Below are 24,634 nucleotides of genomic sequence, written 5' to 3'. Positions count from 1 at the left end.
TACAATACACACACAAACACACAGGGTGCCAGTGCTGACATGTATGGGTGCATGTCTGCATGGGTGTGTGGTGATCGACTGTGCCAGATGGCTATACAAGGCTAGGCAATGGGTGTATCTTGGCATCAGGCCACATGACAATGGTCTGAATTGTGGCTCAGGGCTGTATTTCCTGCATTTGCCCACACAGGTGCATATTGTATCCCCCATCCAGTCACCTGGGTGACTATTATGCGTGGCCAATACTGTGCATCACTTGCCATGTATGTGTTCCTTAGTCCATGACATCGATGGTGTCTGGGATGTGCACAACTCCCACATGCATGTACAGTGACATGTGGAACTGTACCTGGGGTGTCTGGCCCATGTTGTGAACACAGATTATCATCAGATGTGCCAGTCTTGCCCACCTGTGGTGGAAACTGGTAATGGGCAGCAGGTCTACCATTCACCTACATTGATAGCATGCTAACTGCATTCCCTGGTGTCAGTGGCATCTGTCCATACAGGGCACGTTGTCAGGCATGGTATGTCCTTTGTGGGTCACATGTGATGGCACCACAGGTGTTGCAGGTGTCAATTGGGGAACATGGGGGAGGTGCACTGTCTGCATGTACATGCATATTGGACAGAAGGACAGGGTGCCATGCCCTCTGTAGCCCACTGTTATCACTCCATAGTTACTATCAGTGCCAATGTGCAGTGTACTACCCACATATTGGCTGTTGCCTAGGCATGTGTGTGTGTATGAGACATTGGGCTGAGAGTGTGCTCTGGGTAATACTGGGGTTGCTAACTGTGATTGCCTGGCCTTGATGTCACATGCATGTGTATGGCTTTGCACCCCAGCCTCTCAGCTATTTCACATCTGGTATCCCTGTATGGTGGACATTGTGATATATAGTAGGGCCACCATATAAGAAATATGCAAACTCCCCTCCACATTGGCCACAGGTGTCACACACTCATAACCACCTCCACACAGGATAAAAGTTACAAACAGACACACACACACCTGTTATGTCTGGGAGTAGAACTCCTACCTAACTAGGTTGCTAGACTGCAGCACTATGCAGTTATAGTATGTGCCACGGAGATTACTGGAGTACTCCTTCCCCATAGATGTATTTCATAATGAATGACATCAGCAGGATTGCCAAAGTAGGCCATCTGAAATGTACTGGGTGTGACTAGCCTAAAATGCATTTCTCCATACACAGACAGTGACGCACACACACACACACACACACACACACACACACACACACACACACACACACACACACACACACAAAACATCCACAACTGACATGTGTGGGTATAGAACCCCTAACAGAGGTATATATCACAGTACAGAATGGAGCTGGTATAGGATGCACCATGGGGATTACTGGAAAACCCCTTCCCCAAAGGTGTATTTCACAATGAGTGACAGCAGGACTGCCAAAGTAGGTTGTTTAAAATGTACTGAGTGTGACTAGCCTCCAATGCATTGCCCCCTACACAGACAGTGACACACACACAAAACATCCACAACTGACATGTGTGGGTATAAAACCCCTAACAGACGTCTATATCACACTGCAGTATGGAGCTGTTAAAGGGCACACCACAGAGATTACTGGAAAACCCCTCCCCAAAGGTGTTTACTGGAAAACCCCTTCCCCAAAGGTGTTTTTCACAATGAATGACATCAGCAGGATTGCCAAAGTAGGCCATTTGAAATGTACTGCATGTGACTAGCCTAAAATGCATTGATCCGTACACAGACATTGTAACATACACAAAACATCCACAACTGCCACAGGTGGGGATAGAACCCTAACACAGTTCTAAACCACACTACAGTAGTACGTCAATGTACTGAGCTACAATCTTCCCAGAGATGTATTTCTAGGTAGGTGACATCAGTAGCCTTGCCAATGTTGAGTATATGACTTGTAGGCAGTGTGAGTACCCTAAAAAGCATTGTTCTCTACACACACATGCCATGTCTGCGATTAGAACACCTACATAATTACATTATCACACTACAGCAGTACACAGTTACAGGATGTGCTATGGAGATCACTGGGCTACAACTTTCCCAGAGGTGTATTTCTAGGTGGATGACATCAGCAGCCTTGCCAAAGTTGAGTATATGACTTGTAGGCAGTGTGAGCACCCTAAAAAACATTGTTTTCTACACAGACATGCAAACACACACACACTTGCCATGTCTGGTATTAGAACACCTACCTAACTACTTTATCTCATGACAGCAGTATGCAGTTACAGGACATGCTACAGAGATTACAGGGCTACAATCTTCCCAGAGGTGTATTTCTAGATAGATGACATCGGCAGCCTTACCAAGGTTGAGCATTTGAATTGCTGGGAGTGTGACTACCCTGAAAAGCATTGCTCTCTACACAGTTAGACAGACATGCACACAAGCACACACAGTTGTCAAGTCTGGGATTTGAACTCCTAACTAACTTATCACACTACAGCAGTACACAGTTATGGGACACACCACAGAGATGACTAGGCTACAACTCTCCCAAGGGTGTATTTCACATTGGATGACCTCAGCAGGCTTGTCATAGTAGGGTTATGGGGAGGGCAGTGTGTGTGCATGGGCCATAATCCATTCATCTAGGGGTTGACATGCCACATGCAGGCACACACAGCTTCATATTTCACAGATACATGTATACAGCTGCTAGATGACTACTTCCTTGTACAGTCATGTTGCACATCTGGCAAGTGCACCACATAGTCTGTAATGCTGACAGATACTGGTGGCTAGTATCTGCAGTGAGTGACATCTGCACCTCATGTGTTTGGGGCCCTTTGGCTGTGTGCTGAGTGGGACAGGCCAGGATGGCTCCTTGTTACAGTCACCCTCATCCACACATCTATGTCTGTCTACCTTTGGCTTATTATAGTGTGTAGTCCTTACATATATGTCTGTATTCCTATCCACTGTCTGTGCAAGGCATGAGTGGTGCATACTGACAAGTGTCTGCACTAACAACTGCGACTGCCAGATATGTCTGGTCCACTGGTGTTTGCAGACATGGCGTTCAAGTGTTTAAGTGTGTAAGCATGCCTAGTATGACCTTTCAGTATGTTGTTGACTGGCATTGCGTTAATTACTCTAGGTGTGTGAGCATGTCCAGTATGGCCATCTGTATTGCATGTGTGGATCAAGTCCAGGTAGTTTGTACTGCAGTGCTGACCTTTGTGTTGTACACCAACAGGTAGCATGCTGTCTCTGCATGGTATCCATCAATCATTTGGCATTGACTGTTACTACATTTCTGCATAGCGGGGGGCACGCCTGACTGCTACTATATTTCTATGTAGGATGGGGAGGGTACACCTGACTATTTCTACATTTCTAAACAGAATTGGGGGGGCACACCTGACTGTTATTATATTTCTGTGTAGGGTGGGAGGGGCACACCTGACTATTTCTACATTTCTACACAGGATTGGGGCAAACCTGAATGTTACTATAGTTCTATGTAGGATGGGTGGGGGGGCACACCTGACTATTTCTACATTTCTACACAGGATTGGGGGGGGCACACCTGACTGTTACTATATTTCTATGTAAGATGAGAGGCACACCTGACTATTTCTACATTTCTATACAGGATTGGGGGGCAACCTGACTGTTACTATATTTCTGTGTAGGATGGGGGAGGGCACACCAGACTATTTCTACATTTCTACACAGGATTGGGGGGGCACACCTGACTGTTACTATATGTCTACATAGGATGGGGGGGCACACCTGACACTTGCACACATTTGTTAGGACTGTACTGATATGTCGGGTAGTCCATTTCAGTCTGTAGTCTTACCTATCATGCTGGATAGAGGCATACCAGTGTACTAAATATCTTAGCTTTTAATTATCTACATATTAGTTTCTGACTTTCTAGCCTTCACAGCTGACATCCCACTGCCTGGCCTGCTGTCATCTGTCTGTGTAGAACTGGGGGGGGGGTACCCATATGCCTCATTCAGAGGCCATAGCACAGCATTTGTTTGTGTTTGTCTACACCTGTCCTGCTGACTGTGACTGGTGTTGGGTATGTGACCCCCCCCCCCTGACTGGCATGTCTGCGTCCCTGACCTTGTAGGTGTCCCAGTATTGAGGGTGGTGCTGCAGGGCTGCCTATGTTGGATGCACATAGAACACTTCCTACACCTGGTTAGGCACAGGTATTGTAATGTTTGGCATCCCTTTTACTGTATGTGAGAGTTGGAGAGAAGTGTTATTCCCTGGGTCCCTCCCATGTCAGTGTATGTGCTATGCGTTGCCTCTTTGCCAAGGTCAGGGCATACTGGGCATGCTTCCTTCTGCCTACTGGGGCAGGCTCAGTTTGTTCCTCCTCCGAGTCACTCTGTGCCTGTGCAGGCCCTGGCAATGGTGGATGGCTGTGTGGCCCTGCCCCATGCTGCTCATGCTGCAGCTGTTTCCACAGGATCATATTGTGCAGCATGGCACATACAAGGACAATTTGGGTACATGTAGCTGGTAAGTACTGGAAGGCTCCACCAGATGTATCCAGGCACTAGAACCGTGACTTGAGCAGCCCAAACAAATGCTCTATTATGATTCTTTTTTGTGCGTGTGTGTCATTATGGCGTTCTTGTTCAGGTGTGTGTGCATTTCTGATGGCTGTCATCAGCCACGGCTCCAGTGCATATCCAGCATCCCCCACTAGGTGACCATGTGCAATGTCCCCACTGGCAAATCTCTGGTGCAGCTGTGTCAGATGCCAGATGTGAGAATAGTGATAGCTTCCAGCACAGCCAGCACACACATTCATTATTATGCCCTGGGCATCGCACATGGCCTGGCAGTTGATGGAGGGGAAGCCCTTGTGGTTGATGTAGACCCTACCCCGCTCACCAGGTGGTGCTTCGATGCATATGTGCATGCAGTCTATTGCACCCACTACCTCAGGATATTCTGCTATTTGGTGGAAGAGATGCATATTGCTGGCCAACACCTCACGGGTGTTGGGGAAATATACGTGCTCACTGACATATGCTGACATGGCATCCAGGAATTGGTGGAGGACTCTGGATGCTAATACCTGTGAAATCCCCATCATATCCCCAGTTGGCCTTTGGAAGGTACCTGTAGCTAGTATTCTTAGGCCTACATATACCTTGGTATCCACCGGGACGGATTCCCCTCTGTTAGTTCTGTGTGTCAGGCATGACTGGCACAGGTCAAAAATGTTCTGTAGGAGGTCCCTGTCCACCCTATAGTGCTTCACTATCTCCAGCTCATATAGCCCTGGGTAGTTTACCCTGGGTCTTTACACTCTTCTCCATCTCCTCATTGTGAGTTGGTTGGCAGCATTCACATCCTCACCACCCTCAGCCTCTTCCACAAGTTGTATGATAGCTATTGCAGCCCCTAACATTTTGCTGTTGTGAGTGTTAAAAGTTCCCCGCTTGTTTACACCGGTGGTGTAGAGTGTAGGAAAAATCAGAAGGATAGGTGTTTGCATAGTTTAGAGTAGTGTTTTGGGCTGGGCTGGTCTGCTGCCTGTGTAATTGGCTGATTCTGATACATTTCACCTGCCAGCTAAGCTAGTACTCCTTGATTACCTTCCTACTGCTGTTTTCCCTTCCCATTGCCTTCTCTTTTAAGCCTGTGTGTGTGCCGTGCAAACACAGTGCTCAAATGTGCATACTGCTACTATTTCCTGTTTAACTTCTTTTTTCCTCCTGTAAAACCTGGTCCGTGGCGCGCACACCTGCTTAGGCTGTGTAAAGACTGCTAGGCAGATTTAGACACACCCCCTAGCTTAGCTGTGCTAAGCTAGGAGAAAACCCGAGCCACAGGGCTCCAATTCACTTACAGTATGCCTGACACCCCCCTCCCCATGATGTCACCTACCTCCAAGGATTGCACCAATCTATTCCTACTCTTACACTGTTGGGACCTGACTCACATGCTGGGGAAAACTGGGATTCACTATCCTTCCCCTCATTTGCATAGGATTGCCTGCTAATGCTTAGTTACATGTCTCACACTGAGCGTCCCCCCTTAGCAACCACTACTCACTGGCCAGGTTGTTTTCTGCCTGCCATTGTCTTGCATGGCAGAATACTAATTTAAGTTAGAATGCTTATTCTGGGTTTATTTTATTATTTCTCCCCGATCATGTTTGCGTGCCGCTGCCCTACGCTTAAACAGCCGAGATCGACTAAAAAAAATAAAAGTTGATTTTTTTTATTTTGTTCGCTGTTTGCAATGCCAATGGCCTTATACTTCACCATTGGCATGCTTACTACTTGATATGCAACCTTTATTCGGAGCTGCCATAGCTCCATGTTGGATTTTGCAGAAATGTATTTGGTTACTAACCGAGTACATTTGTGCAGATAGCATTAGTCTTGCACTGACTGTAACAAGCTTTCTGGATTGCAAAATCACCTAATTTGCATGGCTTTCACCTGCAAATGGGGTGATTTGCATACCAGGGCTTAGTCTGAATTTAAGACAATTATACTATTCCCTAATAACTTACTTAATAGAGCAAGGTAGATGACGCAGTGAATAGTCCTTGTTGTCAGGCCCAAGGCAGAGTACAGAATGCTTGGTATTACTAAGAGATATCTCAAAATAATATATAAAATATTACCTCTGGGATAGCTTACAGAATGACATAATTTCTGGTCATCTGACTTCTAGTTTCCATGCAAAACTTCCATTGCTGGAAGCTGGCAGGATTTAGCACCTACCTGTAAAAATACACACACAAGGGCTTTTGCTCAGATCTGTGGCAGGTGCTGGAAGTCATAAAATAATTTCATACCTCTGTGTTTCCAGAGTAGTAATTATTTCACCCCAAAGGCAATACAGCAAGCTTCCTTGTACAGACATTATGTCTCTGGCTGCACTGAAAATGGAGAAAATGTCAGATGTATTTTAAAGTTTGCTGGACTGAGGTTAACCTCCTGTTTTCCAGTTCCTCTGTTAAAACATATACATTTAAACAGTTACAATAGTACATGTACATTTCTGTTCTCAGTAATAGGGCACACTGTGGATACATTACAAATGCAAGCTCTTTACAAATACCTTCTCAACATAAACATCTGTACAAAGTAGTTTGATATACACATGACATAGAGTTCTGATGGATTTGTAACACAAGCATCTTGTATAAATCAGTTTGATATTCTCAAATTACATTTAATTATTTACAAAATTCCAGCTAGCTGTGCTGGCAGTACCTCCTGTCATCACACTTAAATTTAATATTTCTCCATAATCATTGTTCTGTGCTTTATTGTCTCCACTGTATCATCTGATTGGTTGTTTATTCACACAGATGCAATGACTGCTTTAAATATTAATTCTCTCTCTCTTAATGTTGAATTAACTTCTGTTCCAGCTTTCTCCATTTCCACTTTACTGGAAAAAATGTATGTTCCAGCTTTCTCCTTTTCCACTTTACTGGAAAAAAAATTCTAAGCTTGCTTCCCCTCTTTCCTGTGGCAGGTCAGATATGGATTTGCTGTGTCCAGGACTGTTTGTGAGCTCCTTAGCACCCCCTTAACTGGGCTTAAACTATTCCTGGCACCATAAAGTCTGTTCTTCAAAATTTCCCTTGCAACTAGCCAGCTTTTTAGTTTTAGCACTCATCTGTTTCTTTGATCTCAGCACTTGACCAGAACTCATTGTAAGGACTAAATAAGTTACAAATTATACAGCACTCAACTTTCCTCACTTGTCTAGAGGAAAACAGTTTTTAGTACTTAATAAATAAGCACCTAGTCAGGCATGTCTAAAGGTCAGCTCCGGGTGTTTTCTCCTGTCTACCCAATGAATCTGGGCATCTTGGGACAATGCAGCAATTGCCTCATGTACACAGACAACCCTTTCCTCCTACCACCCAACACTAGGACCTGTGAGAGATCCACTTATATAGCCAAACTGGAAGCAAAGCTCTCTTCACCAAAGACTGGCCCAGACAGACAAGAGTAGAAGGTAAACACTTGAACCCACCACACTCATCACATAGTCCCTCAAAACCTACACCACCAAAACACACACACAGAAGCACAAAACACACACCTACATTCATGGAGGCTCTCAGTACAAATCTGCCCAAACAACAGAGACCTCCAAAGCAGAAATGCAAGCAACCTCCACCCCCCAACACAACCCAAATGACACATAGCCCACATATTCAGTGTGCCACTCAACTACAGCCCATAAGGCATAACGTACCCAACACTCTAGTCATAGGTGACTCTATAGTCAGGCGCACTGATGTTCCACTCATCAAGTTAAACAAGGAAAAAGTTACTGTCAGCTGCCTGTCAGGTGCCAGGATCCACCACATAATGCATGCACTCAGGTCACTCCACAACAAGTACAAATATGACTCTGTCATTGTCCATATTGGTTTGAATGACCTGAGACATACCTCCCTGGACTACATGAAAAGAGACATGGAGGAGCTCTCTGATCTTGTAGCCCAGGGCGATGTGACCCTAGCCCTGAGAAGCATCCTGCCATCACCCAGAATGACACCACAGTACAAGGACAAAATTACTGACTTTAACAATTGGCTAAGCTTCTGGTGTCATTCTAAGGGAATCCAGTATCTGTCTGCCTGGGATGACATGATCTACAGACCACGCTGCTTTGCAGAGATGGCCTACACCTGTCGCTCTTGGGATTCCGGATACTGGCAAAGGCTCTTGCCATCCCTATAGTGCCTGTTTTAGGCAAGGTTCAAATGATAAATACACCACCATAACAGATACAAGCAAGCAAAATCTGAGGGTAATGCTACTCAATGCTAGAAGTCTAAACCTCGAGACACTCCTTAAAATGGAGAACATTGACATCTGTGCAGTGACAGAGACCTGGTTCAAAGCTCCAGAGAGCAACCCTGCATTACCAGGCTATAATTCATACCAAACCTTTCGGCCACCAAACCCGGACCGAAGCACTAAAGGTGGAGGCGTGTCCATATTCATTAAGGATATCCACACCTCCAAGCTAGTTGCTCAGCATAATGCATCCGAGATTATCCAAGTTCAACTAACTCTGGGCAAAACCGCAATCCAGATTGTAGCTTGCTACAGACCCCCCACCATGCCCCAGGATTCCCACTCCTCTTTTTTTGATACACTGGAAAATATTAAGGTACAACCCAACATTCTAATAATGGGTGACTTCAACTACCCTACCATTAACTGGGAAAACTACTCATGCACCAACTCTTTTGCTCAACTTTTTCTGGAAATCATCAATTCCAACGCCTTGGATCAACTTGTCCACACCCCCACCAGGGGCATCAATATCCTAGACCTGGTCATCACCAACGTGGGTGACCAGTGTTCCACACCAGAGGTCAGCTCTTTGTTGGTCAGATCTGACCACAAGCTAATCACCCTAGATAGTCACATCCCACTCCCACCCCCCATTAGGAAAACAACCGTAAAAAATTTCACCAAAGCCAACTTCATGCTTCTTAAGACTGAAGTGGAAAACTTCACGACACCCATGCAGATGGACAATCGAGGTACGACTGCTGAATCCTACTCAAATGCACTTTATAAGCACTTACACGAGTGCATGGATCATGCTATCCCTAACAGAACCAAGATGCTATCCTCTAAAGAAAGGAAGCCAATCTGGTGGTCTTCTGCCATAAACAAACTCTACAACAGAAGAAAGAAACTGTTGCACAAAAGAGTAAAATCCCACGATTGGAGGAACTCCCTGGTCAGCCTCAGTAAGAAGCTGAGATCCCTCATAAAATCCTCCAAAGCTAGTTATGAAAACAAAATTGCCACTGATTCTAAAGACAACCACAAAGCATTCTATAGCTATGTCAAAAATCTCAATGGCAACACTCAAATCTGCTCTGAGTTACAGCGCAATGACACTAAATATACAGAACCAACTGATATTGCCAACATCCTGGCAGATAGGTTCAGTGCTAACTTTACCACCCTCTCACCCCCTAAAGGGCCTATCTTTATACTGGAAGAATGCAAAGTTCCTGTAATCACGGCTGTACAGGTAAAAACCTCACTCTCCAAAGTCAAGAACATAGCATCCATGGGACCTGACAACATCCCAGGCTGCCTTCTACATGAACTACAGAATGAACTGGCACCCCACCTAAGTACCATGTTCAATCATAGCCTCACCTCAGGCTTTGTGCCCATTGAATGGCGCACCATAACAGTTATCCCACTCCACAAAGGGGGGGGGCCACAACAGACCCCGGGAACTACCGCCCCATTAGCCTGACGAGCCTCGTCTGCAAGGCCATGAGACGTATCATCATGGAACTCATAAACAAGACATTGGAGATCTCCAAACTCTGGACCCCACACAGTGTGGGTTTGTAAAAGGCAGATCATGTCTCCTAAACCTGATAGACTTCTTTGAAGTAGTCACCAAAGCCATAGATGAGGGTAAGGTGGTTCACACAGCCTATCTAGATCTCGCCAAGGCATTCGACACCACCCCCCACTCTGGAATTATAGATAAACTCACTAAACTAGGTATAAATCCCTAAGTCACAAGATGGGTTGCCAACTGGCTTACTGACAGAACCCACACTGTGAAGGTAGCAGATTCCAAATCAGACTTCAGACCAGTGACAAGTGGAGTACCACAGGGTTCAGTCCTGGGTCCTCTCCTGTTTGGTATATACTCCTCTGAAGTACGGACTAACAAAGAAGGTCTTTGGCTAACTAAATTCCCAGATTACTGCAAACTAGGAGCCATAATCGAAACTCCTAACAATGTGGACATCCTACAAAAGGGCCTCACTGAGATGGATGCCTGGTGTCAAAGACATCGTCTCAAGCTCAATGCCAAAAAGTGCATTGTCATCCCCTTTGGTAAAATCTCTGTACCCATGAACTACCACATAGGCGGTAGTCTACTTAACACCAAAAGTGTGATAAGAGACCTTGGTACACAGGTGGACAGTAGTCTCTCCTTTGATAATCACATTGCCACAGTGGTCAGGAAATCCTTCTACATGGCACACCTCATCACAAAAGGTTTCTCATCCAGAAAAAAAGAGGTCATTGTTCCCCTCTACTCATTACTCATTAGACCCATTATAGAGTACAACGCCCCTTTTGGTATGTACCTCACAAGACATCTACAACAACTGGAAAGGCTGCAAAAATACATCACAAAGAGGATTACTGGCCTCAGACAGATGCCTTATGCAGACTGTCTCAAAAAACTCCAGCTTTACTCCATCGCATATCGCCTACTCAGAGGCGATCTCTGCCTAACATACAAAGCTATGTCAAACCCAGAGCTGTTGGACATGCTCCACTTAAAGAAATCCCAATCCGTCTGAGCTACACGCTCTAGGGACCTAAACCTTGTCACCACAATAAACAGAACATACTGGAGGGATAGATTCCTGTCCCAGAGACTTCCCATACTCTGGAACAGACTACCTGTCTATGTCAAACAGAACTCCTCATTAGCACTCTTCAAGAAAAATCTTGATGATTGGATGGGTAATAGGAAATTCACCCCGGGGATCACTTCTGTGGTTCTGCTTGACAGGGGCACAGGAAAATAATTTTTTTGGGTAGTGAAAGCCAGGTTACCTTTTTGGCTAGGCTTGTATAGGCCCTAGGGCCAATAGCCTAGTACCTACCTATGCACCTATGAACCTATATGACTGACGCAGTCTGCACATATATAATAGTTTTACTATGTTTCTTCCCTTTTCCTCATGATATACATTTTACTGTCTCAGACAAAATACTCAGCTTTGATTCTGGAAAGATTAAAAGGTTGTTGGTTCTTGGATTAATATTCCAGTACTGACACCATAGTGCAACATGGGGGGGGGGGGGTGCTGCTGTCCTGAATTATTTGGATGAAACATTAAACTGTGGACCCATCTGCCTGACTTTTTCGTAACTCAGATAGAGGTTGTAGGGAACTTTTTGAAAATAGTAGGAAATGTTGTGTAGCTTTTTGATCATATTATCCCTAGTGATGATAAATACCGTCATGAGTCTCTTCTTTAAATAGGTAATTCCAAAAAATAGGTCATTACCTAATATGATTAAATCAGTCAACAATAACTAACTAAATAAATAAAAATAAAAATAGAAACAGAAATAAATTGTATCCCACTTAACAGTACCTCTCAGTATAAGAGTTCCACTGGCTTCATCAGCACGTTGTTCTTGCAGTTCATTTAGCCTTATATTTGCTTTTACCTCCTAATCGTGTTTTTAATTTATTCTTGTATTTATTTTTTGTTCCTGCATTGCATAGGTTCACCCCTTTTGAGATTTGTGGAAGTCCTTTCACATGTCATCATCACCTCACATTCTATATTCCATCCCTGGTGGCCTACACTGTCACAACGGAGGTTCAATTCCTGGTAAGAGAAGTTTCAATACTGATGCTGTAGTTCTTCTCAAACTCCATCTTTACTTTTACCATCTAACTATGTATTTATTTCAGACATCATTTGATTCCTTGTTGCCAGGTCTTTCCTCTTACCTTATTCATGACAGCCTCTATCTCCTTCTGTTGCTATTCAGCTTTATTTTGTCTCTCTTCTATCTCTTTTATACATATACTTCTGTATTTCTTCTCCTTTATTCCTCAACCTAATGCCTAAATTCATCCCACACTTGCCTTGCAGTTTTATGCATTCCAGTCGACATATTGCCTTGACAGAGATTTAACAGCCATCACTGTACCGCCATCTTTCGTCCTGGTACTCTTTAATGTTACTAGATTTTATCTTCAAGCCTATTTTATCTTTCATTTTCTACAACATGATCCATTGGCAAAACCAGATACTTAAAAGAAGTGGGGGGCATTTTATCTTAAAACATGCTTTTAGGTAAAGGTGGCATGCGTTAGTTATATATGTGGCCCTCTGTGTTTGCTGTCCGGCATTTTATGTCGGAAAACTGAACAGAAAAATTCAGAGATATATATATATATATATATATGCTATTAACAACAAAAAAAAACAGAATGCTCTTGCAAAACATGAATTTAATCAGGACATAGTTTTTTTTTTTATTTTAATTGACTGTAAAAAGAAAATCTATTAGGGGATACCTACCTCCTATTTGTTAGAAATCTTAGAACTACACTGGCAACTCAAACTGGATGTGCCCTTATGCCAGGCTTAAAAGTTGTAATATAAAATAGCCCCCCTAGCAAAGTACAAGGCTTATTTACGCTAATTTGTGTGTGGAACTTATGGAACTTATTTACATTGGGCATTGGTCAGTATTTTCAACTTTGAGTTTTTAGTATACACATTTAGTTACTTGTAGTCAATCTACTCTCAGTCCAAGTGGTTTAATATTTTATAATAAATATAGTTAGTAATTTTTAACACTTTGTTTTTTGACAACAATGGATATGTATTTCCCACAAATTTATTAACATAACAATTTATTATATGTTTTACCTTTGTTGTTAATTGTTTATACTTTAGGACCGATTACTAAGGACTTGCTTTAAAAAAATTTTTAAACTGTTTGTAACTTTACAGTATATAAACTGTTTGGCGCCTTTTTCTGTGTTTAGCCTCGAGGAAGCTACTTGTTGGTAGTAGTAAGCAGCTATTGTTTGTATTTTAATAAACTCGCGTTAAGGCACTTGGACTTTTTGGACTATTTCACACTCTCTCCCGTTTTTCTAAAGTTTGTTTTCCGCTGATTTGTTGGATTGTAAGACTGAAATTAGAAAGCATCAAATGTGAAAGCCTAATTCTGCTATGTTATCTAAAATGCCAAGTAACATCATGATGTCTCATTCTGTCAAAACTGAGAGTGATATCATGCTGTAGTCAAGAACAGGAATGGTGAGACAGCGTGCAAACCAGAAGGATGTAGCAAGCAAAACAATTAGTGATTATACAACTGATTCTGGCAAAATGCCTTCCCAATACCATCTGCTGTCTTTTATCTGGTGACTCCTTGCCCTTCCTCTGTTAATAGAGAGGAGAGTATTGCTGTAATTTTCATGCCTGGCTTAGATCTCTATTCTTCTCTTTGATGGTCTCTTACATAATATAGTTTTTGCAAAAGGAGACAGATAATTTGAAGCAAAACCGGGAAATTTTTCACAAGGACAGGGAGGGGAAACAATAAGGTCTTTCTTAATGAAAATGCAAAGATTGCACAACGTCTAGTGTAATAAATAGAATGCAACAATAACTCAAAGTGTGTTATTATTTAAACACAATTGTCTTTTTGGAGGTGTCATTTCACTTTTTAGGCCTAGCCAGAAGAAATGCACAACTGACTATACTCCAGCACAGAGCATTGTCTTTCAATGTCTAGAGAAAAACAATTGCATACAACCTTTTTGTGGTGTCCCTTATTTTCTACCAAAGAAAGCTAAAAAATGCTGATTTAATTATAACACATTACATCACTTTAGTGAAACTGAATATGTACTTGGAGCAGTCTTTTTCATATGTGTACATCTTTTAAGTTCTTTTTAAATTTGTGTTCTGGAGGGGTCATGGACAACTGTTTTTGATGGGAAACCAGTAGGCCAACACATCCCACATGGAAAAGGTTAACCGGTCATGCATATGGTATTTATTTGAAGATTAAATACATCCAAACTATCTACATAGACAGTCAAGATAAATGTCTTGTTATGCTTTCCTTTATGTATTTATTTGGGAAAGGGAATGGGAGATAGTTTTCTTGTTACTGGACTTCCAGTAGATCACTAGATGTACTGGAGGACACAAAGCTTACCCATTTACTAACTTTCCCCTCCACTGGCAGTCTGAAAATTTGTACTTTAACTTCTGAATGATGCATCCTAAGACTCTTGGCAAAGTCATGTTGCATCCTCACAATTCAAACAATTGCTTATATCTCTAGGACCAAATCTGTTAGTAAAATGTGTAAATGACAAACTGGCCAGCACAACCACGTATGTGCAGTGGTCACATTTATTAGACTCAATAACTTAAAACTGGATTTTGCAAGCTAAAATAAAAATGTAGATGTTAATTGTGTAATGTTGTGTGAACAACATGCAATACATCAGTAACTGCTCGAGCTAAACATATAGTCACTAGCAATTTATTTGCATAGCTGTAAGTTTTCATATGAAAATCAAGCAGTTCTGTCTGTGCCTCTTCCGTATTGAAATATTTAGAGAAATACAATTATGATAACATACATAAGTAGTATATGAACAACACTTAATGTCTCTTCTGCTGCACTAGATAAAAATTAAGTATCATTGCAGCTGTGTCACCCATCCTATGAACTTTAAGATGAAATCTTTCAATGTTTTGTATGCCAAATGTTTTTTATTCAAATATTTTATTAAATTTTCCATGAAAAATAAAAGACAGCAAATGACAAGCAGTATTCTCATTCTAAGACAAAATGTTGACAAACAAAATAAAAGCTATTTACAATATATACATAGGCCTGAAGTGAAACTGCAGACCATTGTTAAAATACACAAGTTCTTTAGTGTAAGTATCAGTTCAGAAACCATTATGGTCCATTTGTAAAGTCTCAATAAGTGATAAAACTTTTGTCCAAGGTTTATTAACAAATGTCTTTAAATAGATTCTAAGTTCTTTGGTCTTAGTTTCTTTGATTGCCAGGTCTTTCACTGAAGACAAGAAATCCTCAACAGTAGGTGGGCTGTTAGTTTTCCATCTTCTGGTAATGCATTTTCTGACGATAGCAAGTACTGATCATAGTAAATATGAATTATTTTTATTCAAAGAGTAACCTCCATTCACATTGAAAAGAACTAATGATTTGGACAATGAAAAGGAATCAGGAATAACACTTTGAGAAAATCATCAATGCTGTTCCAATAACCCTTTAATTTAGGACAATCATAAAAAATATGTGCCCAATCAGCTTTGATATGTTCTGTACATCTCCAGCAGGATGTGTTGGAGCTATTATCAGTGGTGGCTGGTGACTTCAAATCAAAGGGGGGCTGCAGGAGATAGCCAAATGGGTGGGGTCAATGGGAAGGGGTGCAGACAACTAGAAAGGGGAGGAGCTATGCTCAAAACCACAAAAACTAAACTTTAATTAAATATGCTGTCCTGGGTGCGAAACCCTCATTATGAGAGTCCAATCAAGACAAATGAAGTGTAAAAGAATAAAAATATTTCAATGCATTGTCTGCTTGACAGCTTACTTAATATCTAGATGGAAACAAAAAGGTTGTGAGGCATGAAAAAATAAATTACTTTTTAAATACATTACTGGAATGCCAGTCAAAATCAAGTATAAGAAAAACATGCAGCACTCAACTCAAACCGCTTCTCCTTGCACTGCATTATAATTTATATTCAGCTTTATTAAAGTACCAAGTAACATGCTGAAAGTAACAATCTCTGTGATGCCCCCACTTGTAAAAATGTTTCTTATCCAAAAAAGACCTGCTGCCTGACAACTGTCTGCTTGTTTCATGGGGAAAACATGATCAAAGTTAAAAATGAAAAGCAAACAAGCTCAAGATACATTGCCTAAAGGATTACTGTACAGGCTATGGACCACACATAAATGGCATTCTGTTTAGTTTACAGGTAAAGCCCTCAGAGATCACCGGAAGTCTCCAACAAGTGTAATGCGCTTCTTAAAATAATGTAATCCTGTCCTTTATTACAAATACTGTCATATGCATTTCAATACCCAACGCTTATACATTATCTAGTTAAGTATTCTCTGCATGGCAACAACAGAAAGGCTTCAGTGTTGGCAATTCTTTAACAGTATGCTTATTAAAGCTTACTCGCATATTATGATCTCAGACAAGCTTACCTGATAGTCATTAAAGCATTGCTACTTAAAACACAGAGCAACAGGCACTTTGAATAATAAGCATAAATCAACAGTACAAAAATATGACAGAAACCAGACCATTCTGCAAAATCAAGAACAGATGAAAAGCCACTGTAGTACTTGTGTTTACCTTGGATGGGGGGATACCCTGCACATTTATACTGCATGGGGGGATACCCTGCACATTTACACTGCACAACTGCTCCTTGCCTTGCTTGGACACATCCATAGTTACTGCATGGGGGAGTGGGGTGCAACAAGTATGTCACAATTTGAAATGTCTCTGGCTGACTGATGGCCCTGGCACATTTGTCATACCTCACCCTCAGAGCAAAGCCATACATAGAAGTGGGACAAAGGCCCAAAAATAAGGACAATTTTAAATATTGCTCTTATAAACTTAGAAAGATAATAGAATAGTAGGTCTTGCATTAGTATGAATTTTCTGGAGGATATGAAATCTGAAACTCAAATGTCTGTCATTATTTTCTAACTTCAGTCTTTAATGATTTACCACTAATTTGCCAAAAAACAATTTTATGAAAAATGGACCAAAAATGTGATGCAAAAATATAAAATAGCCACACAATACAGCTGGGAACCTGTCAAAGAAGGGACACTTTTTTAATAATAGTACTGCTAACTTGAGCAGCTGACAAAATAAAAGAATCTACATGCATTTCTGAAATAAAAGTAATCTATAACTCTGATTATTACAGTTATTTCTAAATTGTAAACCCTCCATGTTTTCTTCCAAAATTGCTATTTTGCGGAGGGATTATTAGGGGAAGAGCAACACTTTGAGCCAAATTTGGGGACAGTTGAGAGGTCTGGCTATGCCTAATTCTATAAAGCAATGTATTTGCATGTACCTCTCAACCTGTTAATGCAATAAATCTGGACAAGGCCAAATATATTGGGGAAACATAAACAGTACTAAAAATTGCTCTTGTATAAACTGAGACAGTTGATAGAACAGGTCATACTTCAGCATGCATTTTTCTGAAGGTTATGAAGTCTGAAACTCAGTGTCATTATTTAGTGACTTAATTCCTAAATGATTTTCCAGACAACCACAAATATTATGAGGAACAAACCAAAAATAAGGAGCAAAAATCTATTTATTCTGTGAAAATCTGGACAGTTGGGAGGTATAGTTCATCTGGGGCTGTCTTTGAGTTTGCCACCCTTCCCCCTCACAAAATCATGGTCGAATTGAGCCCCCCCCCTGCAGCCATTCCAATGATCCATTACTTGGCTATTTCACTCCATTTACCATAAACACTAATGTGCATACTGCTTTACTTCTATGATCTGGATTTCATTTGAAAGTTTTATTTTGCATTTTACAGCACAGACACTAAGACATCTGCTAAACAAACCAATGCAGTCTCACAATGAAAACAGGCTTAGCATTAAAAACTTCTCTCCCCTTGAAACACACATTCAATGAAACAGCATTGAAACCCACATTCAAAGAAAATACATTTTGCCAGTGGCAGATAAAGATTAACTTTGGGCTGTTTTCAAATCATAGGCCCCTTGCACATGAAACATACATGTGCTCTTTGATACACCTTCCTGATTCTACTAAATTATATTCCTTGCACAATACAGTACAGTTGTTAGACAGCATTTTAAATTTATTGTTTTGAACATTTTTCCAGTAAACAATGAAACAAAATGCATGCACCAATGACAAAACTACCCAATTCAGAACATTTCCATCATAAAAGTCTACTCAACCTTCTACAGTCCACCAGTATCAGTAAATATGCACAATTTCTGAAGTAGTAAAAGTCATCTAAATAATTCCACATTAAAAAAATCTGTAACCATAAAGAGGTTGCTGCTAGCAAACAAATTTATATGTCACTGTTTATTTTTCTACAAATAAAGTGCCTGTTGCCCTTGAGGAATAAATTGCCTATGTTGCATGCATTAAAAAAAATAAGCTAGTAATATCGCAATAGGGACTGTATGGCAAACTGATAACAGGTTCATAGTTACTACTCTAGGTATCTTTGCCAAAAAGGACTGCAGCATCCACCCACTTTACAACACAGTATCAGCAATGCATCTATCTACTGTGGGAGTAGAACCCACAGCCTTCTGCATCAAAAGCAAGTACACTACCTGTTGTGCTATTAATGCAAGCAGACTCAGAATAAGCAGCACTAAAGTTTTTTTCCCCTGCAGCTCTCAGTTCCTTGTAAAATCCACTCAACATGCAGTTGTATCTCTGAACTTTGCAGCACAAGAAATCTGGAAAAAGCCGAAATTTATTGTGGTGGGGGAGACAACCAGGGACACATTTTAAACATTGCTTGTATAATGTTGGAAAGTTGCTAGAATAAAATGCTGTGTTACCACCATACATTTCACTGCCACATCTTTAACCCAGGGGACCCTGTGCAAAACAGTCAGAGAAACATACCACTATGCCAAATCAGCTGTTTTGTAAAAGAGAGGAAGACAAACTTAAATGGCTACCATTTAGTGAATTCAGTTCTCAGCATAGCTGTCAACCTCTTGGCACAAAACACCTGAACAAAGCCAATAATGGGGGGAATACAGCCCCCAAACATATTCAGTGAATTCAGTTCTCACTATAGATCTCAACCTCTTAGCAAAAAACATGTGGACAAAGCCAGTAATGGGGGGGGGATACAGCCCCCAAACATTCAATGAATACAGTTCTCACCATAGATAACTCTCAAGCACAAATACCTGGACAAAGCCAATAATGGGGGGATACAGTCCCAAAAATAGGGACATATTTCAAATATCCATGCTATAAACTTAGACAACTGCTATAACAATTTTGTGTTACCATGTACTTTCTGAAAAATATGAAGTCTGGAATTCAAATGCCTGTTATTTTTTAAACATTTAACCAGTAAACTAGTCTGACTTGGAACAAAAGACAATTTTCAGCAGAGTAGAGAGAAATGTCAATCACATATTTGCAAGATGAGAGACCTTGCAGACACCACCCAGAAGGCACCCCAGCCAAGAATCAAACCAGAAAACCTGTAGCTGTTAGGCAACACTGCTACCAGTGCATCACTACACTACAGACTTTGCAAGGAAAAATGTAGATACAGAAACCACAGATTTTATGAGGAACAGAACAAATATGAGGCAAAAATCTGCAAGTTTTTTTTAGAAATGGTGGTGGATAGGGAATTCAGGTCCTTGCCACCTGCATCCAAGGTACAGGGTTCAAGCCTGAGTATCTCTATCCACCACCATTTGCTCTCTCTAGCCACCAGTATATAGTAACTGGGGCATTACACACACACACACACACACACACACACACATACACACACCTCTACCTGATGTATGTCTCACCCAGTGACCAAACACCTAAATCCAGCCAGCGACCTGATGCAAAACCACCTGAGCAATCCAGCGACCTGAAGCAGCAAAAACCACCCGCGACATGGAGCAATCCAGCCAGCGACCAAAACCTGCTACACCTACCTCCTGTATGAGCCCATGCAATGAAAGTCCCATGAGAGCAGCTCACCTCTCTCAGTCCTGATTGGATCTGCCTCCAGCCGAAGCAGTCCAGACCTCCTCTTCTGTGCGGTTGTCCCCACACTGAATCCTGGGTGCATTTGCAGCAATGATTGCTGGGTACCTGTCTATCTCTATCTGGACTGCTGATAAAGGCAGTCTGGACTCATGCTTTTTTTCTTCTGTTTGTTTTTTAGTTTTAAAGATTTTTCTTTTTTTTTCTAGGTGAGAGGGCTGCAGTCTGGCAGTCTGATACCACGAGCTGCCCCTGGCTACTATTGATTTTGACTATCTTATTTGATGTCAGAAATGACCTATAGATGTATTTCCAAATAAAAATACTCCAGTAATGAGACCATGAAGTATGCTTGATGGATAGCAACATTTTTTGTTTTTCATCATGTGAGAAATTAAACGAACAGCCTTTGAATATAAAATTCCAGTAACTTTGATTTATACTAGTCTTATAAACAATTAACATGTTATATAATTTTGAAATAATGTTATTTGTAGTGAGGCTATTATGTAAAATTTCACATGAGAGTTATCATTGTTGGTCTTTCTTGATGATGAGTTTTTAAATTATTATGCATAAATCCTGAGAATAAGTTAAGATACTTTGTAGAATTAACCAGTTTTGAGGAAAATGTCAAATGTTTTTGAATTACTAACAATGTTAGATACCTAGAGGTATCAGCAGAATGGTCATAGAGGATTGCCTGGAGGTATAAGTCGGGTTTAATGAGCTAAAATAATTTTGGGCACATTGATTTTCTTTAGCTTGTTTTACATTTAGAAACATTGTAACTTTAGGTAAATAAAAATAAAAACAGGAAACATCGCAACAGTAGGAATAACGAAACAAACTAACACATAAACTAGATACATGTTATTACATAAGCAACATTGTTAGTCTCTGTTGTAAGCAAATAATTAACTGAAACTAGAAAGAGTAATTCAGTCAATCTGTGCCCTGTTATTTTGGCACCTGTAGTCTTGTGTGGTATTGACAGAGGCAGAGAAAACAGGTTAATGACTAGCTGTTGTTTGCTTTTCTCTATGATGGTACTATTTTGGAATCGGAATAATTTAGGGTTAGCGATGGGTAGGTGCAGAAGACTTGCACGAAAAAGTACATGTCTATTATTTTTCATTTTATGTTTCACTGGTGCACAGTTCCATTCTGGGGTTTTATCATGATTTTGTTTTTAGACAGCTGTGTTTTTTTCCTTTTTGCTTAGTGTTTTATGCTTTGATCAATGGATATATTGTACGCAAAGCGTTGCCCTTTAAAACAGATCAATATGGACCCAGTCAGCATCCAAACTGGTGTTAGCAAGGCTGTGTTGTTCCTCCAATCTTTTTTTTTTCTTCTTTTTAGTAGTCATTTTTATCCATAACAAAGGCCATCTTTTCCATGCAATTAGGAGGGAGAGAAAAACACATTATTGGTGACACAGCATTCAGAAACACATATATAGTAATGTAACATGCTTATCTGCTTATGAAGCTATACAGGTGCAATAAACAATTTTATGTGCATTGTTTGTTGCTACCAAAATGTTATCTTCCCAGAGAAATTATGTCTCTGCTACAATCTTTTTTTACCAAGGAACAGCAGATCTGGTGCTGGACAAAAGGGAACATCATCCCCATAAAGCATTTTTCCACTAAATAATTTTTATTGGCTTTTAGACAAGAAAACCAATTTATAAACGCAAGCACATTAAAATTGTGCACACTGTTACCCTTATTATACAAACATATGTACATAAGAAATGAATATCCCCATGCACCTCTACAAAACAGCCAAGAGCAAGTCATTGAACATTCAGTTACTCCAAAAATTTTTAAAAAAGTTGCCTATTTATGACTTGGCATTCAACAGGCCTAAATGCCTTCACTTGCATGAATATGCAGTCATAATCACACCATGGAGAGGCCTAGAGCAGTACTTGAAGTTATAAGGGCCAATGAGAAAATGGGAAAAAAATAACATAACGTTAGCACTTGCGAGGCACAATGCAATTTATGTATTATATACTATAGGGTATTAAGTGCCAAAGTGGAAGGTGCAGGCAGTGTCCATCTACCACCAAGTCGTGAACCCTACTAGTCTAAGAATCAGAACAGTATGTCCACAGTCCTTGAACATTCCTTTTTGCAATCCTTTAAGTATAGTTCATAGGTATCTCCCTATCCCCAGTACTCTTCCATTGTCCCCACCTTAGTCAATGACCTTGCAGGTATCACTAGGCCCCACATCTCCTAGTGAAAATCATTTCCTTGCAGTGCTGCCAACGTAGCCTCCTTCTTTCCCTTTGTTATTGTTCTCCTTTAGTAAGCAAGCCACTGTTGAAACTATATCAGAAATGTCCCAATCTGAGGAACTGTGCTCTACTGCAAACAAACAATTGAACCAGTTATGTTTTTATTATTGTCCCCAGATACAGCAGTTGTCTGCTCCCTAAATGCCTTTCACAGCTTACTAATGCATACGTACCCCATCACACGTGTATATAGTCACCTTCTACTGCACAGTGTTGCCAACATATCATGCCATCCCATCCCTTTCCTTATTCTCTCAGTAATTCAGCACTATCTATGAAGCAATCTGATCTGGGGACTAAAAATGCTCCCAACATTATAGATGTATATAATTAGTTGCCACCCTTCCTTCCATCATTTCCCAGAACACTACTTTCTGCCTTCTGTAACTCACTTTTCCCTTGACGCACTACATCTTCCATTCACTACAGCCAAATGCCTTGTAAATGACAGCCTTCTCTTAATTTTTCTTTTCTAGATATTTACACTGAACTCTTCCTCAACCAACTTTACAGAAGAGAGGCTCACCTGTTCTTGTTCTAAAGTATACTGTTTCACTTTCACTGCCCTATAAACATTCCAGCCTCCCATTACCGAATCGTATCTTTCTTTTAGTAACCGGAAGTTTGAAAGGGACCCCCCCCCAGCCCAAGTAAATCCTCCATCAACATCAAGCATTTTCTCTCCCATTTAAACACTCCTCACTAGAAGCCTTTATTGTACTTCTATTCACAATACTCCTAATATAGTTATAAAGGTGGTAAGTAGTCAAATGGTCCAGGACAACACTGAGGAGACTATTTCAATTACGCTGTTGCTCTAGAGCATTGTCTGGCTAAATGTCTCACAGTAAGCAAAATGAGTATGAGGGAATGGAACCTAGGACTACAAGAAGCAGGTTGTTGGCATTCATAGCTATAATCTTCTGTGTTAATGGCCGTACACTCATTTATTTGTTAATTAAGTAAATAAACTAGTTGCCATAATATTTTTAGTCACAATCTGGGTCAGAAGGGCAATAATATATATTGGTCTGGTAGATGGCATCCAGTGTTAGGTCTGGCAATTGGTGTAGAGGATTAGGGAGCTGTTAATCAGCTGTTTAATAGGTTCATAAGTTTATAGGTGTGTACTAGGCTAATGGCCCTGGAGCCTTTACAAGCCTAGCCCATAGAAGTGCCCTGGCATCATGCCACCTGACTTTAGTTCCAAGTGTCTCTATCAAGTAGAGCCACTGGTGTAATCCCCAGGGTGAACTTTCTATTACCCATCCAATCATCAGGATTTTTCTTGAAGAGGGACAGTGAGGTGCTCTGCTTGACATGTATAGGAAGCCTATTCCAGAGCATGGGCAGTCTCTGGGTTATGAACCTGTCCCTCCAGCATGTTCTGTTGATTGTGGTAATGAGGTTGATGTCTTTGGAGCATGTGGTGTGGAGGGATTGGGATTTCTTTTGCATGTAGCATGGGTCAGACATGGCTTTGTAAGTCAAGCAGAAATCGTCTCTTAGTAGACGATATCAGACAGAGAATAGCTAGAGATTTTGAGTCTGTCCATGTAGGACATGTGTTTAAGGCCTAGGATCCTCTTTGTGAGGTATTTTTGTGGCCTTTCCAGCTGTTGCATGTGTCTAGTGAGGTACATGCCAAGTGGGGCATTATACTCATTGAGTGGCCTAATGAGGGAAGAGTAGAGACAGATGATGACCTATTTCTTCCTGAATGCAAAACTCTTGGTAATGAGATGTGCCACATACAAGGACTTTCTGACCACAGTGGCAATGTGGTGGTTGAAGGAGAGGTTGCTGTCAACCTGTGTCTCCAGATCTCTTATAATGCCTTCAGTGTTCAGTGGGCTCCCATTGATGTGGTAATTAGTGGGAACCAAGTTTTTCCCAAAAGGGATGACGATGCATTTTTTGGC

Source organism: Protopterus annectens, chromosome 4.part0 (assembly GCF_019279795.1).
Source record: "Protopterus annectens isolate FY-2018-M chromosome 4.part0, PAN1.0, whole genome shotgun sequence".
Classification (NCBI taxonomy): domain Eukaryota; kingdom Metazoa; phylum Chordata; order Ceratodontiformes; family Protopteridae; genus Protopterus; species Protopterus annectens.
The sequence above is the reverse complement of the archived record's forward strand: the minus strand, read 5'-3'. Positions refer to the sequence as shown.